The following is a 16,227-nucleotide window of genomic DNA, read 5'->3' on the forward strand; positions in this document are numbered from 1 at the left end:
GTTAATGCAAGAGTAGTGTTGATGATGGTATTGTAAATTTCCTTCTGAAATTTTCTCTTTAACTTTTCTTCCAATGTATCTTTGAAGATCCAACTTTTCCATGACATCAGCCATAATTAGAGGAGCAGAAGCAGCATACTTTGCCGCTCGATCAGCCTGCTCATTTCCCAGTAAACCGATGTGACTTGGTACCCATAACATTTTAATTTTTCCGTCGGGTGTAGTGATTATATTCCTTAATTTGTTGATGGTGCTCCATCTCGAAGTCGAAGGGTTCCGGGTAGCTTGTAGTACAGACAAACTGTCAGTAACAATGACGGTTTTGAGTTTGTTTTTATGGTCAAGGTTGGCACGTTTGCATGAAATTTTTTACAAGAAACACCTCTAGCAGAATTCTCTCATTAAATAAATTTTCCTTATCTTATACAAAATCCAAATAAAACTAAAATTTGAAAATATAACAAGTATCAATTTATTTATTTATTTTACTTGGACAATTTTCAATTTTCTCTATTATTATTCTTGTTCTTAATGAATTTAAATTGTCTAATTTTTCCCTCTAGATTTATTTTGCTGCCACACAAGTAACTCATACTGGTTGATTGTAAACAACAGAAAATTTCCGTCATTTCAATTCCAAACAATGTTAAAATAGATTTACTAATTTTTACGTTACCTTGACCGCTATTTATTTATTTATTGTACCCAACGCAAGATATATTTTAAATGTATAAGTATTTGTAGAAACTGCATTTACGAACTTAAAGCGTGATCCTAAAAATGGATTCAATGTATCACCTACGTTGAACTTAAAGGAAGCGGCTAATTTCCTCCTTTCGTAAATTGTTACTTTAGAGTTTTAAATGATTTTTAATTAAGAGCTAAGCTTAACTATATATATTTTTCACTTCTATAAAACAAATCGAACACAATTGGTTCTATTATATATATATAACAGCAATCTTACGCGAAATCCTGATTTCTTCTGTGACTCTTCAGGACGGCCATCTGGGTCCAATCGTTTTCAATTTTTAAGAATGACTTACTGGAGTCGACGGTGGACTTGTTCACTCCAGGGACTAAAATGCTTTGAACTGCTTGTGTGCTACTACACTTAATCTAAACAAAAGTAGAACGCATTCATTTGCTCGACGTGACCATCTGACTTCGCAGTACGGTATTGACAGCTAAAAGCTGACAAGCAAGCATTTCCTTACCGTCCCCGGTAGTTTACTGGATCCTAAGTTGCGACTTCACTTTTATATTAATGTCTGTGTTAATAAGGCGAACTCGTTATTGGATTTTATGAAACGTTGAGCTAAGGAAATTAACGATCTATATGTTGGCAGATGCCCCACTTGTCAGGCCTAATAAGAATACCGTTGTATTGTCACTAATTTACAAGTCGAACATCGCCTTATTAGAATCGGTACAGAAAAAACTTTTTAATATTTGCCCTTCGTGGCCTGTGTGGGCATTAATCTGCTCCCATATGAGCGCAGACTTGAACTTATTGACCTCTCATCTTTGTAAGCAAAGCTTAAAATTATAAGAGCTAACTTTGTCTCCAAAATGACAATAGTGCAATGATTTGTGGCTCTGGCTTATTCGGATCTATAAGACTTTGACGTCTTACTGCTGAATAACGGACAGCTATAGTCGATGGCTTAGTTAAAGCCAACGAAGCGTCACGAATTAATACCACACACACACACAAACATCATAGTGCCATAAGTTAAAGCAGAATTCTTCGGTGGTATATAGGTACCATCGAATAACACTTGTTGGTTCTTCATCAGCATATGATTTAGCGGCACGCGCGCATTTTTAAAACCTAAATAACCATTGTTACCCGATTTCATCCCCAACTTTGGACCAATTTCACCAATATCAACGCCGGGCACGGGCATATGAGTTTCCTCGTCGCGTATGTGAACAATAAACGGAGCCAAACTTCGAAATTTCCGCAAAGTGTACAGTTGCGCAATTACCACCGCATAGTTGGCTGTATGGCCCACTTAAAAAGGACAGGGATATTTCAGATAACGCTTTCAAGATTATACTAACCAAAAAAATACTTACAGCCGCCCGGCCACCATTTATAAGCCGTTAATGTCGGTGAATTTAAAACGGATTCTTGAGTCTTTTCATCGTAATCAGCGCGCGTCTCCAGACCTCGCAAGAAGGTCCCATGGCACAAGTGGTTTGGTGTATAACAAATATAAATGATCAAAGAAATTTTTTTAACGGAAAAAGTGATAAAACGACGGAAAGCCTCACTAAAAACGCTGTAGGGAATGCATCATTATATATTATATTTCAAGCACTTGTATGAATATATGGAAAGAATTATCATTTTATTTTTGAAAATAGGGTAAAATCGAATGCCACGCCTATAAAAATTGTATAAAACTATTGTGGAGACGTACAAGGGGAGATGAATGCATATTTTTTATACATTTATATAAAAAAAATTATATATTATATTTCAAGCACTTATATGAATATATAGAAAGAATTATCATTTTATTTTTGAAAATAGGGTAAAATCGAATGCCACGCCTATAAAAATTGTATAAAACTATTGAGGAGACGTACAAGGGGAGATGAATGCATATTTTTTATACATTTATATAAAAAAGAATTATTCTGCTGCAAGGTATATGCCGCTTCTTTGAACGTGTTCAGTAAGGACTCTTTCAATGGAGCAAAATACTTTTCACTTTCGATATATTGTCAATTTTTTCGCTTTACGCTGAACTGCTGGATTCTGAGACATATTTTGTCAGAATGAATATAAACATCTCATCCTTCGGTGGTGATACAAAAAGAAAGAGCTTATATTCTTGGCTGCTAATTGTAAAAATTATATGAGCAAGAGAAAGAATTGAATTGTAAAATATATGACCAGTGATAAAAGATGGCTTATTTTAATTTTTTTTTTATTTTTTAGGCAACACTTAGCAATAATAAAAATTATTTATTATAACTTGCTTTCGATCTTCGTTTCGGGACCGCTTACCTGCTCTTTCCTGGGAGCTTCGCCCACGCCCACATCCTCTTTCCTGGATGTTTCGCACACGCCTACCTCCTCTTTCCTGGGGGCTTCGCCCACGCCCTCCCCGTCGCCCTTAGTGGCATTGGTAGGGTCCCAGCAGAATTATTGCAAGCAGTACTGCTAGCAGAAACCTGTTCACGTCGCCGATCGGCATCAACACGTCTGGAAATACGTCTTTCGTTATTTCTTTTTTCTCTTTCAGTATTACTTCTCTCAATAGGCTATGTGAATTTTATAGGTAAGACTGTGAAAAGCTCTAAGAAAACCTGATATGAGTACATCGTGCAAACACCATAATTTGAACTATGTCAATTATTTAACGATTATCATTATTTATGTCATCACTGTTCTGATTGACCACGTAACAGTAAACGCGGAGAAATTAGTGGTCAAACATAGCTATTCATTAAATACTCCTATATGTACATATATATATCTTATATATATGCACAATTTTTATATATATGTATATATATAAAAACCATTATAACCATTAGATTTTAGTAAGAACTAGGGAGGAAGATAAAGTGCACAAATTCAAACATCAGAACCGTTGCAATTCACTTTAACACAAGAAGATTTTCTAAAAATATTCGGAATTTTGTATCTAATGATAGATTACACTACACGGACCACGGTTACTGAATTATATTCATTGACTTTGAAGTGAGACTCTCGTCTAAGAAGAATGTCGATATAATTTTAGTAAAGGAAAATTTCTACTTCGTGAATTTGATTGGGGAACCTATTGACATTTATATAGGGATTCGAGGACTAGTTTTTATAATTTAAAGGCTTTAAGCGCCACCATACTGTTCAGAATGTTCGTCAGTCAGCTCGACCTACTGATCTGATTAAAAAGATTTTAAATTTTTGAAAAAGTATTAAGCTTTTGCAGTATGTCGGCATATAGGTGATTAGGAACGTTATTATTACCATTAATCATACAAATATTTTGTGTAATCAAGAGTTGCATATTAAGCAAAGGCAATTCCTCTCGACATTCACGTACGTGAAAAGGGTTTTCAAGTTTATTTTTAAGAAGCTGCTGATATATGGAACATCAGATTTTGGACAATGTAGCGTTTCTTTTAATGCAAGATGTAGTTAAGTGACCCAAGTCACATTTAAAGCGCTTGACTTGCTTTGTGCAATAAGTTCGTCTGTGTGCCCAAAAGCTTTACAACGGTGACATTCAGGGATGTCCCTGGTCTTTAAAGGAGCTTTGATTTAACGACAGCATGGGTGAAGTATTTCATGTTATATATCTTTTTGTTATCTACACATGATTCCATATCTATATCTTCAGCACCGGATTTGACATCATTAATTGGAGCAAACACATGCACATTCTTTAATGCCATCCTCTTTTGCTGTTTCGAAATAGAACATGTCTGTCACATAAATAATAAACTAGCTATCTATATGACTCGATAAAGTTCATCAATGTTTTAACTTGACCGTCACTTACAGTTTTGCAATTATACTTATTCACAGCAATAACAGTTGAAAAATTCTTTATGATCTATATGCAATGAACTGCAATTTAGTCTGTCTTTGGAGATATCGCTACCTCATTACCACTGTTGGTATTATTATCATTAATAACATTATTCTCATCGGACCATAGAAAAGAAAAGCGATGCGTTGACAGCTCTTGAATCAGCAAAAATTACTCTACAGTTATTACGGATGTTTTGTGAAAATTGCGCAGGTATTTTGAATGTTAAAAGAACTAGTTTGCTTACGTTTGATACGATGAATTATGGACGGCAAATCTTTCAACGGAAGCTGACATACTTCTGGTGAATTATTCATATTTTATTATTATTGTTAAAGGACATTTAACTATTAGCTAAAACTGTTACATTATAACTGTTTGGGCTCGCTGTTACATTATGAATGTTTGGACAAATCTTTTTAATTTTAATTTTTTTTAACATATAAAAATAATAAAAAAGTTAATTTGGCAATTCCTAAATCAATCACGACATCTTCGTTAAGTCTTTTAACTGTTTTAAAAATTTTCATGGCACGCACAATCAACAGAACACAATTATTTCCACACTATATTGAAAAAATTGAAATGAATCTTGTAAAAACTGAGCTGAAAAATTGAGAAATTAAGAATTGAATGATGCGTTTGTTTAGCTATATTGCAAATGAAAGAGTCTGCCTTGAAAGTGACAAAATCAATTTTGGTCAATAACATTACATTATCTTTAACAATTCCGTGTGTTTCTTGCACAGAACGTGGGTTGCTATACGCTTTATCCAAGTGCTGTTCTTCAATAGACTCACATCGGTTTCCTAGCAGTGACAATACCCAGAAGAAGATAGACACAGTTAAATTATGCGAATTGAGGCAATTGAGAATAATTGCAAAAGTCAGTTTGTATTTGTTAGCATCTGTTGCATTGAAAAAACGACTATAAATTCAGTAACATCTGAGAGTAATTCAAAAATAATTCAGTAACATCTGAGAGTAAGCGTCTATATTTGTTTACAATTGAGAATAATTGTAAAAGTCACTCTGTATTTGTTTAAAAGTGAGAATAATTGCATCTTTACGATAAGGCGGTGATATTGAAGTCGCTGAGAGATTTTTGATTTTCTTATTTTCTTCAAAACTGTAATCCAATTTTACTCAACTTCGCGTAACTCTACGCAATCGTTCGGCACTGTCCTTATCGTCATCATCATTATCAGATTAGTCAAAGCGTAATTTACGTGTTCATAAAGAATTAGAAAAATAATAACATACAACGATGACTTTTCTTTTAATGCGTATATCAAACTCACATCTGAATATGATCTTTTTAACAAAATCGCTTCAAGTTGCTGGTAATACGAATGAAAAAAAACTTCGAGCTCAAAGTGTCGCCAAAGTTATAAGAAGCAATTGTATGTAGCAGACTCGCTCATCGCCTTTTGAGAGCCTTTTTTTTAATATTGAACATTACATTTTTGCATGAGTGTTAGATCTTATTACTGAATCTCACACATATATTATATAAGCATCAAATAATATAAATGTTACAACCTCAAAAATGCGTCGCAGGTACATACATACATACGGTCCCAAATAAAATGTAATCATGTTAGCAATTTGTTGGTGATTGTCGCCAAATGTGCGGGCAGTTGTCGAACGCCACGAATCAGGTTTTCGGTGAAAAAGCATCGCAGAACGAATGCATTGTAAGAAAGCGGTTTAGCATAGCGCATAAAAATTTGTCAATGTTATATTGCAAACAAACAATTTCGTTACATAAGGATTGTCGACTTCCTTCGATTATGTCTTAATAAAGCCAGATAGACTTTCCAACCCGTTAGAAAGAACTCCAAACTAAAACTATTACTTTGCTTGAGAACGAATCTCGATCCAAGGTATATGTTTCTTCACTTGTGCTGAGCCAATAAAAAAGCGTCAAAGTCTTAAAATATCAAATACTTTTGCAACGTATAGCTGAGTTTGAAATGAAAATAATTTTACTTTGAATGAAATCCGACTTAATTTAAACAAGTCCAGTGCTTTCAGGCCTTATATTGTCAATGTAAATGCAATTCATACGCAGTTATTATCAAAGACAAATGTCAGCTCCAAACTATTTGCCCTCTGACTATAGTCCACGAATTATATGATGAATTTATCGTGTTTGAATCGACGAAACGTTATAGGAGAATTTAATAAAGGCTTATTGATATCTGTAGCCATTCTAAATATTTATCAACGAATGAATGTGTGTCTAGACTTGGTGTTTGAGAAAAAATTGAACAAAGAGGCTTTTGAAATAATTTTTTTCGCGATGCAATTTGTTTCCTTTCTTTTACTTTTTTTTTATTTCAAACCCTTGTTTTACACATACTATAAATAATCTGATCTGCGCTGCTCTTTTTCATAACAATACCTTTAAATTTATTTAAAGAAGGTTCCATTATAACATAAGAACGACTTCTTAGCAGCTTTTAAAGATTTCGTCAAGAAAGCGTAAAAACAACGTGCACATCAGAGTTCTTTAAGAAAACGTTTTATTGTTGTTCCGTAGTTTGTATACAGCAATCGATGTTTTGGATTCGTAATACTATTGCAATGTTTCAAGCATGATAGAGCAGACAGAAATACCGCAAACTCTATTCTTGAAGAAGAATTTTTATTTATTTTATTTATCTATTTCTTTTTTTTGTTTCTATTAAAACGGAAAACATGCCTATCTCTGGGCTTTTAGCAAAAATTAAGATTTGTAATCGTGCATATTTACCGCTTCCTAAGTCCATCCCTTAAAAAAACAAACATTCTGTCAAATTTAATTTCGTTTTTAAACTTCTTTTCTTAATAAAATTAATTTTATTTTTACTTTTTAGAATATTTTGTTTGATCAGTAATTTGAACTTTATCGCATTGCTGGTAGATTTAGCTTTTTTAACAACTTTGGAGATAATCGCAACATACACACAATAGTCATTAAAGGCAGAATTTGTTGATCTAGCTAAGCCCGGCTACTTTGACCCAAATCAACATATTTATATAAACTATCATTAGAAAAGATATTATCGTATCGCAACTGTTATTACCAGTAGCTTAATCAACAGGTTTTCAGCTGGCTATTCGAACACTTGGAAAGGAATTGAATTAAGAATAGCTCCATTTTTAATATGTTTTCGTCAGAGTTATACTTCAGGGAAGCAATTAACGATTTATACAGATTAAGGCCGTATACCAGAAGAAATGTTCTTATGTGGTACTTGTTAAGAGAGTCTATTGAAAAGGAGAGGTTTGAAGGGGGTTATGTGTTGCTGCGCAAGATTACTGTATCAGTGTTTTCTTTACTATTAGGATCATAAGTTTTTTTTATGGTGGTCGCGACGTTTGCTTAATTTTCGTATAGATCCTTCTACTGGTTTCATATCGCCATCTGGCATAGCTTAATGGAGAAATTAGTATGAGCGCCGGCGCCATTCCAAGGACCTTCGAAAGAAACTACAATATTCAATTCTTCATGAATGTGTAGTAGAATGTAAGGTAATATCCTGAGGTCATCTGCAGTTTTGACGCCAACGGTGGATCTTACTTGGTGTTTCCACTAAGCACACACTTTCTCTATGGCACTCGGCTTTATAAGTATCGACAATATCCTTTTTAACAGGCTTAGAAAGAGCTTTGTATGTGGCTGGATGTACTAAAGTTGTGTCCAAATTGTTGCACGAATCCTGACAGGTAGAATTGCCATCACATTATCATTTAAGTAAGTCCGCAGTACTTTACGGGGTTTTGTCTAAAATACGATCCTTCAACCGAAAATTCTCATCAGTGTCATCAATAAATAAGTCGCCTGGTATCGGTCGGCGGGTATTTCCAGTTTGCGCTACCTCTCTGTAATCGTTTTATGCAAGACAGCATTGAGGGAGTTTTTCACGAAATTACCCTGACCCAGAACGGCAGTAGTAGTACTTATTACACGTACTTGTTTGCCTAACAATGCAAAAAAAATTGGGCACTTTAGAGAATAAGCGTATATGTTTGTTTATACTTCTCAATAATTGAGCATGTGTTTGTATAAAAATTGGGTTCTTTAGAGAGTAAGCGTATAAAAATTGGGTTCGTTAGAGAGTAAGCGTATATGTATGTTTACACTTCTCAATAATTGAACATGTGTTTGTACAAAAATTCAAATTCGGTAAAAACATTGAAAGTTTTTGCACGCAGGTTCGTGTTGAAAATGGGCCACATTGGTCTTAGCAGAAGCACGCCACGGAACTGAACGCAACTCCTTTTTTTTAACAAAAATTTTTGGGTTTTTGTTACTCGTTATTTGGAAATTATTAGTTAGAAGCCCGAAATTTTCCACGTTTGCTTTATGAAACGCTACTGTTTACGCCTACAAATGGAAACAATCGGCCATTGCCAGACAAAGTTACAAGTGATTAAATTGTCTTTTTTTCACTAAAGTTTTATGCCTGTTTATAATAAAGCAGACAAGATAGAATGTTTAAAACTACTTCGTAAATTTCTCATATAAAGATATATTATCTGCCTAAAAATGGATTAATTTTAAAATGAATAAGATAGACACTGCGATTAATTTTTTGTTAACAATACAAACGATATGGATGTTAAATAAAAGAATTTGGATAGTTGAATGCGTAAAGCATATAACTTTCTTATTTGTTTTGTTTTATTCTTTTTTCTCCATTTTATGCACCACCCAAACCTTATTTGCTTTTACATCAATTTTCTTATCGCTGATTTTCATATACTTGTAGTTTACATTTACGTTGATTTCTTTCGCTCCACTTCTTTGTTTTTATTTACATCAATTGTTTTATTTTCTTTCACAAAATAATTTAGTAAATCAGCTTTCCATCGTGCTTTCCACTTGGAAGTTATTAACCCGAAAAACGAATTACCGCGCCATTGTACTACATGAGAACTAGCAAATTGGTCTTGTATACAAACGAATACAACAAGAAGACAAAGGTGGAAGAATAAACAAAAAGCATTTATTTCAAATTTAAAAGTTGTTTAACCAATTCTTTATTTCTTAAGATATTATTCTTACCTCTTCTTTTTATATTACAACATAAGGAATTTCAATTTATACTTCATATTATTTTCCAGGAAGTGTAAAGGAAACAAAGGCGATTTATTTTCAATTTGTCAGATTGTTTGTTTAAAGTATATTAAAGAATAATCTTCAAATAAAGGATCTGCGATGACGTCATAAAATTTTTTTTAATTGTTTGTTTTAATTATTTGATTTCACACTACTTTTGCTATCATAACTTTTGTGTTCATTTATTTCTTCTTGCTACCACAGCATGTGCTGATTATCTCCATACATAAATTTGTTTACAACTACTTGGTGACAGTATAATCGAAGCTCCATTGTGGCCAATCCGTTTGTCACTAATTACACAAGGTCTTTGCCTACGAGAATATCAGCACTTTTTAAAGCGATTTTTTAGAGTTTTTCGTAGTTCTTGATTGGTTTAATATTAGCTTAAAACTAGTTCAAGGAAGATTAGTTTTAAAAGTCTTGCAAGCAATGCGTTTCATTAATGTCCAAGCTTTTAGTGATTTCCTCGAAGTAAAGATTTGTACTAACAAGATATTAAAATGTTATGTTTTTGCATGATTGTGTGTGTTTTTAAATCATTTCACTGTTTTAATTTTTTACTTTATTCTTCTGATGCATGCACTAATATGCGCTACCGACAATATGCTTGTTGTTTGGTTTTTCTTTTCAATTTTCGATATGAATAGATATTCTTGATATTTTTTTTACTAATCATCCTCTATAAAGTTCGAATTTAGTTTTCCTATTTATTTTAGTATTCTAAAAGTTTTATAGCTAAATTTTTCATTAAACGTGCATTAAAAAAAATGAATGCCATATTCGCCACTCGCTACTTCAAGTGTTGAGATGACAGAAAAGGCAAAAGAGCAAGCAAATATATCTCAGAATTTGTGAGAGTAAAATCCACTTTCTGAGAGTACCTTGCTGTACATTTTTATGAAAAATGTTTTTGACTTTTCTGAAGCGAAGAACAATTTTCGTTAACCATAAATTTTAAGAGACTCCGAAATTTGTTTACAAAAAACAGACGCTAAGAGTTAATTTGAACGTGAGAGGTAACATTATAAAAACAAGCTTGCTTCTAGAGGTCGGTGAGAAAAGAGATGTTATTGAAGTCTATGACAAGCAAAAAGAGAATGTGTGGTTGGGATAGCATAGAGAAAGATAATAAAAGTTTAAAGGAAAATAAAAAAGGCTTACTAAAATCGAAAGTTAAACAAAATTTACAGTTTATTGAAGAAAATCAAACTGCACAAGATTTTAATTCTGAAGGCAAGTATGGGTCAAATTAAAACACTCCATTTCAAATGTCAACAATCCACAAAAAAGCCAAAGCATAGCAATTCCAAAGACGAAGACACAATCAAAGTGAAACCTATGCAAATCTACCACTACTACTGCTGTTTTTTATAATTGTGGCATTAATTCATTAAAAAAGGAAAATGAATGAAAATTCTTATACCTCGGCAGCTTTGCAGGTGAAGACCAATAAACCTTGAGTAGCTTGGGAGAAATTATTTTTCTATTAAACTATGATGGGCTCAAGAAACTGTAATTCCTTATGTTAATAAAATAATAGGATTTAATAATGGAATTTGAAGAGGATACAATATCAACAAAATGTCAATATCAAGCTGCTGCTTCAAACCCAAAACAATGATTTTTTGAAAAATAATTATTTATATGGCGAAGTAAACAAATAATAAAAAAGTTGTTCCAATTAAAAGATGAATTCCATGAAATCCTGTAACTATAGAAAATGGAGAACCATAAACAAGCCTGCAATTGTGAAGGGTGCTTCTATATATTCGTAGGCTTATAATATAGTAAAGTAAGTACCCAGGAAAACAGTAAATGCCCCGATATTGGGAGAAGTCGATCGACAAGACGCTTTTCAAGGTCCAGAATTAGATTCAAATTAATCGGTCGATGTCATCTGCAGAAATTTTGCCTGCTTTGAGAGAAGATTTTATGTATATTTGGCATCAACCATTGCTGGCTTTATATAAAATGTGGATTGTTGCCTATGTCGTGTAGAGAAGCTTCCTACTCGTAGTTCCCTAAGTAAAGAGAAAATACTCTATTCGCCGCCCTCTTCATATCGCGTAAGTTATTTAAAAATTTCCTCGCGTACGGCTTAGGTATTCTCCGTGGAAATCGTAAGACTAATCAACATCAGCGGCGTACACAAGGAACTTTGGATGGCTGAAGAATGAATTCCTAGAATCAGCCTTAGAGAAGATTTGCCGTGCTATTGTAACTTTTTGTTTTATTCGTTTCTGAAAGAGAGAAAGAAATAAAGAGAAGGTAACCGCTTTTTAACGATTCCTTACATGAATATAAACATAACATTTTCCCGATCTTTCCATAGCCCTTTTTCTCTTGAAAAAGTTTAATTGAAAAGTACGAGGATGAGAAGGATGCCTAAATTTAGTTTAGAATGCCAAAACGAAGCGATTGAAGGAAAAAACGACACAGAGAATAAAACAAACTAAATATGAAAAAAAAAAAGATTTATAATAAATTATTAAAACAGAAACTGTACAGGTAAAAAGTAATAGTTATTGTGTGTGTTTCTTACGCAAAGCTAATTGCTATTGGAATTATTTGGTTATATTTAAAAGGAATTTGGGTTAGGAGGATACGGGTACAAAGGTAACAATTTTATGCATTAGCTACATAGATAATTCTTCAACATAAAACTTTTAATTGAATCTATTTTTGTAAACAGTGCTAGGATGTTAAAGTCAGGAGTTGTGAGTTCTAGTTGTTTTTACGCTCTTGGCATTCGTTAAGCTCACAATATTATGAGAAATCCGTTAGAAGAATAGAGAAAAGAGAGAATATTTAGACGAACAGAGCGATGGTAGATTTAGATGTAGATGGATATATAAACGTTATAGATTGTTTTAAATTAAATTTACTAACAATGATTTACTTCTTAGTTTCCCAAATAAAAAATTTTATTTATAATTTTATTAATTAAATATTTTTTGGCATCAAAAAACAAATAAACATTAATAAAATAATGGGAATAAATTTAACAAACAAATAGAAATTGAGATTATAAACTAAAACTTAAAAGACATTAGAAAATACGTACAAAAATTGCTTAACTCTTATCACAAGGTGTTCAATCTTTACCCTCTCTTAAAATTTACCTTTCAATTTTGTACCTTAATCTCTTTAATACCATAAGACTTAACTCACGTATACAGCGTACTCAGTTTGATTTGAGATGTTGATTTGAGAGGTTACTATGGAGTGTTAACGGTTATACGATACGGCTATCGTGATGTGCAAACAAGCACAGTATAAAACCTAGAAAAAGAGAGCGAAATTTTCTTTTTGTTTTGTGTTTTCTAAAAAGCAAACCATTGTTGAAGTAATAAAAAAATGTTTCTGTTGTATTTACGAAAATAACGCAGTGTATTAAGTTGAACTTTTTTTTTTAATATAAAAAATATTCTAAAATTCAACAGTGAAAAATTTTTAAGTAGAGCACGAGAAGGCAAAAGAACTTGGTTTTTTCGTTTGTTCTTTTTTTTAATGATTTCACTCACATATACACAAGCAATTGCCGAAAAGCAAAATATATACATGTATATAAGCCATCCCTTTTACACGTAAAGGTCATTTAGTGAAATAAAAAGTGCGGTTTAAAAAATTAAAAAAAGTGTAAAGAAAAAACACAACAAAGTGTTTGTTCCTGAAATATAAATAAAAAAAAGCTAATAAAAGAGATGAAGTAAGAAATATTTGCTAAACAAACCGTCAAAAATTATTTGTTGTAACATATCTGCTATTAAAGGTAAAGATAATTTTTTTTCTTTTTTTTATTAATATGAATAGAGAAATTTACCCAAAAGCCTTTACCTAAAAAATTGTGAAGGTTATTTTAACATTTCTCCTACAAAATAAATTGTTTTGCTGTTGGTGGATTCAATTTTTAAGTCAGAGTAAAAGAGAGAGTCTACGAGTCCAAGAGCAATTATTTTGAGATTTTTCCTATTTCTAAATGTAAACAAAAAATCAAGTGCAAACGAGTTTTACATATACTTGATTTTAATATGAAGGAGGAAACGAATCAACTATAGTGACAATCCAATTAGAGTAAACAAACGGTTTGGTGTTTTCCTGCAGATTGAATTTCTCAGAGAGCTTAGTTTTGAAAATGTCTCACCACGAATTAAGAATTAAGAAGTTGGCTAGAAAAAAAATTTTATATTTCTCTCCTTCGATATGTTGAGCCTTTCTAAGTGAAACGATTTACAAGTTTTGTGAGTGTTTTTTCGTGAATGCAGTCTATTGCTGTTCTTGTTTCTGTTTTTCTGTATTGGCTGCTTGTATGTATATTTTTTTGTACCGTACAGAGTAGGTACAATAAAAATGACTGGTATAAAATTTTGCAGTGCTTGGTAAATGTCAATAAACTTTGATTCTCTCTCTTGACGGCCTTTTATTCTCTTTTTTATGTGCAGTTGGCGTTATGGTATTGGTAGAACAAGTCTGGCCAACAACAAAAAATCGGTCTGTGTTTTAATATTTTTTTATTTTTCTCTTTTCTCCTTTGATTTGCTAAAAAAGACTTTTGCCAGCCACCTAGTCAGTTGAAGTTACAATTAAGTCAGTCAGTAGTTTTTAAGAAAAACGTTCTAGTTAATGAGTGAAGAAAGTTGCTGAGCAACCAGTATTCATTAAGTATATTATTGTAATCACTTTTTACGTTTCTGTCTCCCAAGCCGGTGTGTTGTCTTTTAAAGAAAAAAAGCTTGGACACCTTTGTGAGTAGTTAATAAATACCGATTACAAAAAATTTTCATTTTGAAAGTTGTTTTCAAAAATTTGAGTTATACTAATATTGCCATTTCATTCGTAGTAATTGAAACCATCGACCCCCATAAATAATTTTAATCATCATAACATTCTAAGTGAACTTCATTATTTTCCCCTACACTTTCGTCTTCAATTCCACCGGTTTTAACCTGAAAAAAACGGTAGAGAAAAATGGCCCTTATTATATGCAGTTTGGAGGGAAGAATTGTAAAAGGAATATATGGCTTGCCGCAAACGCATCTTCATTAGAAAACAACCTAAAGCAATTTCGAAAAAAGTCCATGTTTTTAGGAATCAGCGCCGATTGTGATAATCCTTTCTAGATTTCTATTTTGTTATTCCTACAAATGCTTTTAGAAACCTTGATTAGTTACCGCAACATGTTATATACCAAGTTAAGATTTCTTGAAAATTAGATAAAAACATACATTGTTATAGTTATGCACAACGCCTGCGAATTGTTAACATATTTGTTCATATACGGATATGTATATATGAAGAATTTATATTATATATAATTTGCCTTACTAATCGTCAACCTGTTCCATAAAAGCAGGACCTTTGAGGTACACAGCTCTGTAGAAATCATCTTGATACATTTCCTACCTTAATCTCGTGTAACGAACACCTGATCCGCCTGAGTGGCCGAGTAGGCAAGAGTATCGACTAGCAACTCAATGGTCGTGGGTTTCAAATCTCAAGTTTAATAAAGCCGAAAGCCTTAGATGCTAGAATTTATTCTCTGGCTAAGTTTATAATAATAATAGTAATAATAATAATAATGAACACCTGCAGTATTTTTTCCCCTTTTCATTTTTTGCGTCTGTGAACATGTTTAGAATTTAAACTGATGTTGTCTTGGAGGCCTATTCGTAATTGTTACAAACGGAGAGACAAGTAAATTAAAATCCATGGTTTCATTTCGAATATTTATAATAATACAAGAATGTTGCTAAACATTGTTGTTATAAAATATCGTGCGACTTTTCATTATTTATATTTTATAATAATTTTTTTCTTTCGTTGTAAGTTTTTATGTATTTGACCTAGAAAATCAGCAGATTGAAAAAAAAGCTGCCAAAACCGTAATAAAATGTTTTTCTGTTTTTTATTATATATGTATATATATGTATAATATTTTCTGCACACATATGCATTTGCGGTGCTTTAGTTAACTATAATGAGTTTTGTGGTTTTTGCATTTATGTCGACACCAATGAGGCCGAAAAAAGCTAACGATAAGTGGAAAAAATAATAATAATAAAATATAAAGCACAGTTGCAATGAGGATTTCGATTACGTGAAGGATGATAATGACGATGACGGTGATGGCTAAAATTGTGGTTTGTTAAATAAGATTGTTCGAATCAAAGCAAAAAAAAAAAAAAAACTGACGTTGATAAAGGTCAAATATTATAATAATAAAAATATAAAAAGTGTTTTCAAAATATTGTTATTATTGTTACTAACGTTATTGCAATAATAAATTGAACTTATCCAGCAATTACAATAAATTTTTGCTTTTAAAGAATTTTTAAATTTGGTAAACTACAAATTATAGTTATATATTACAATACTAATATTTCCGTTAAGACGAAAAAAAAAGAATTGACTATTTCGCTACTTCAGTATCAATTAGAACCAACGTCTAACGTCAGCAACTACGATATCATCATCATTTTTCTCTTTGTTTTTTAAATTTAAGTTTAATATAATAGATTCAGAGACTCAACGAAGCATGGCCGCAAAGATTACAAT

At 32.2% G+C, this 16,227-nt stretch overlaps 1 protein-coding gene and 1 long non-coding RNA gene across 10 annotated transcripts in view; one reads left to right on the plus strand and one right to left on the minus strand.

Moving 5' to 3' along the window:
* Nucleotides 1-16,227, minus strand: part of LOC119640265 — a 77,404-nt gene that overhangs the window by 23,540 nt on the left and 37,637 nt on the right. Inside the window, exons 1-2 of one of the 2 annotated variants that reach the window (XR_005247636.1) lie at nucleotides 9,616-10,206; nucleotides 3,023-3,220 (exon numbers count right to left, since the gene is read on the minus strand). This is a non-coding gene — a long non-coding RNA (uncharacterized LOC119640265). Of the gene's footprint in view, nucleotides 1-3,022; nucleotides 3,221-9,615; nucleotides 10,207-16,227 lie in introns of those variants that run through there. The other variant, XR_005247637.1, reaches the window with a different exon arrangement.
* Nucleotides 13,349-16,227, plus strand: part of LOC119640262 (nuclear hormone receptor FTZ-F1 beta) — a 54,907-nt gene continuing 52,028 nt past the window's right edge. For all 8 annotated transcript variants that reach the window (XR_005247635.1, XR_005247634.1, XM_038038155.1 and 5 more), the window contains exon 1: nucleotides 13,349-13,444. The gene's annotated coding sequence lies outside the window, so the exon portion shown is untranslated. The remainder of the gene's footprint in view (nucleotides 13,445-16,227) is intronic.

This window comes from Glossina fuscipes, unplaced genomic scaffold, assembly GCF_014805625.2.
Source record: "Glossina fuscipes isolate IAEA_lab_2018 unplaced genomic scaffold, Yale_Gfus_2 116, whole genome shotgun sequence".
NCBI lineage: Eukaryota > Metazoa > Arthropoda > Insecta > Diptera > Glossinidae > Glossina > Glossina fuscipes.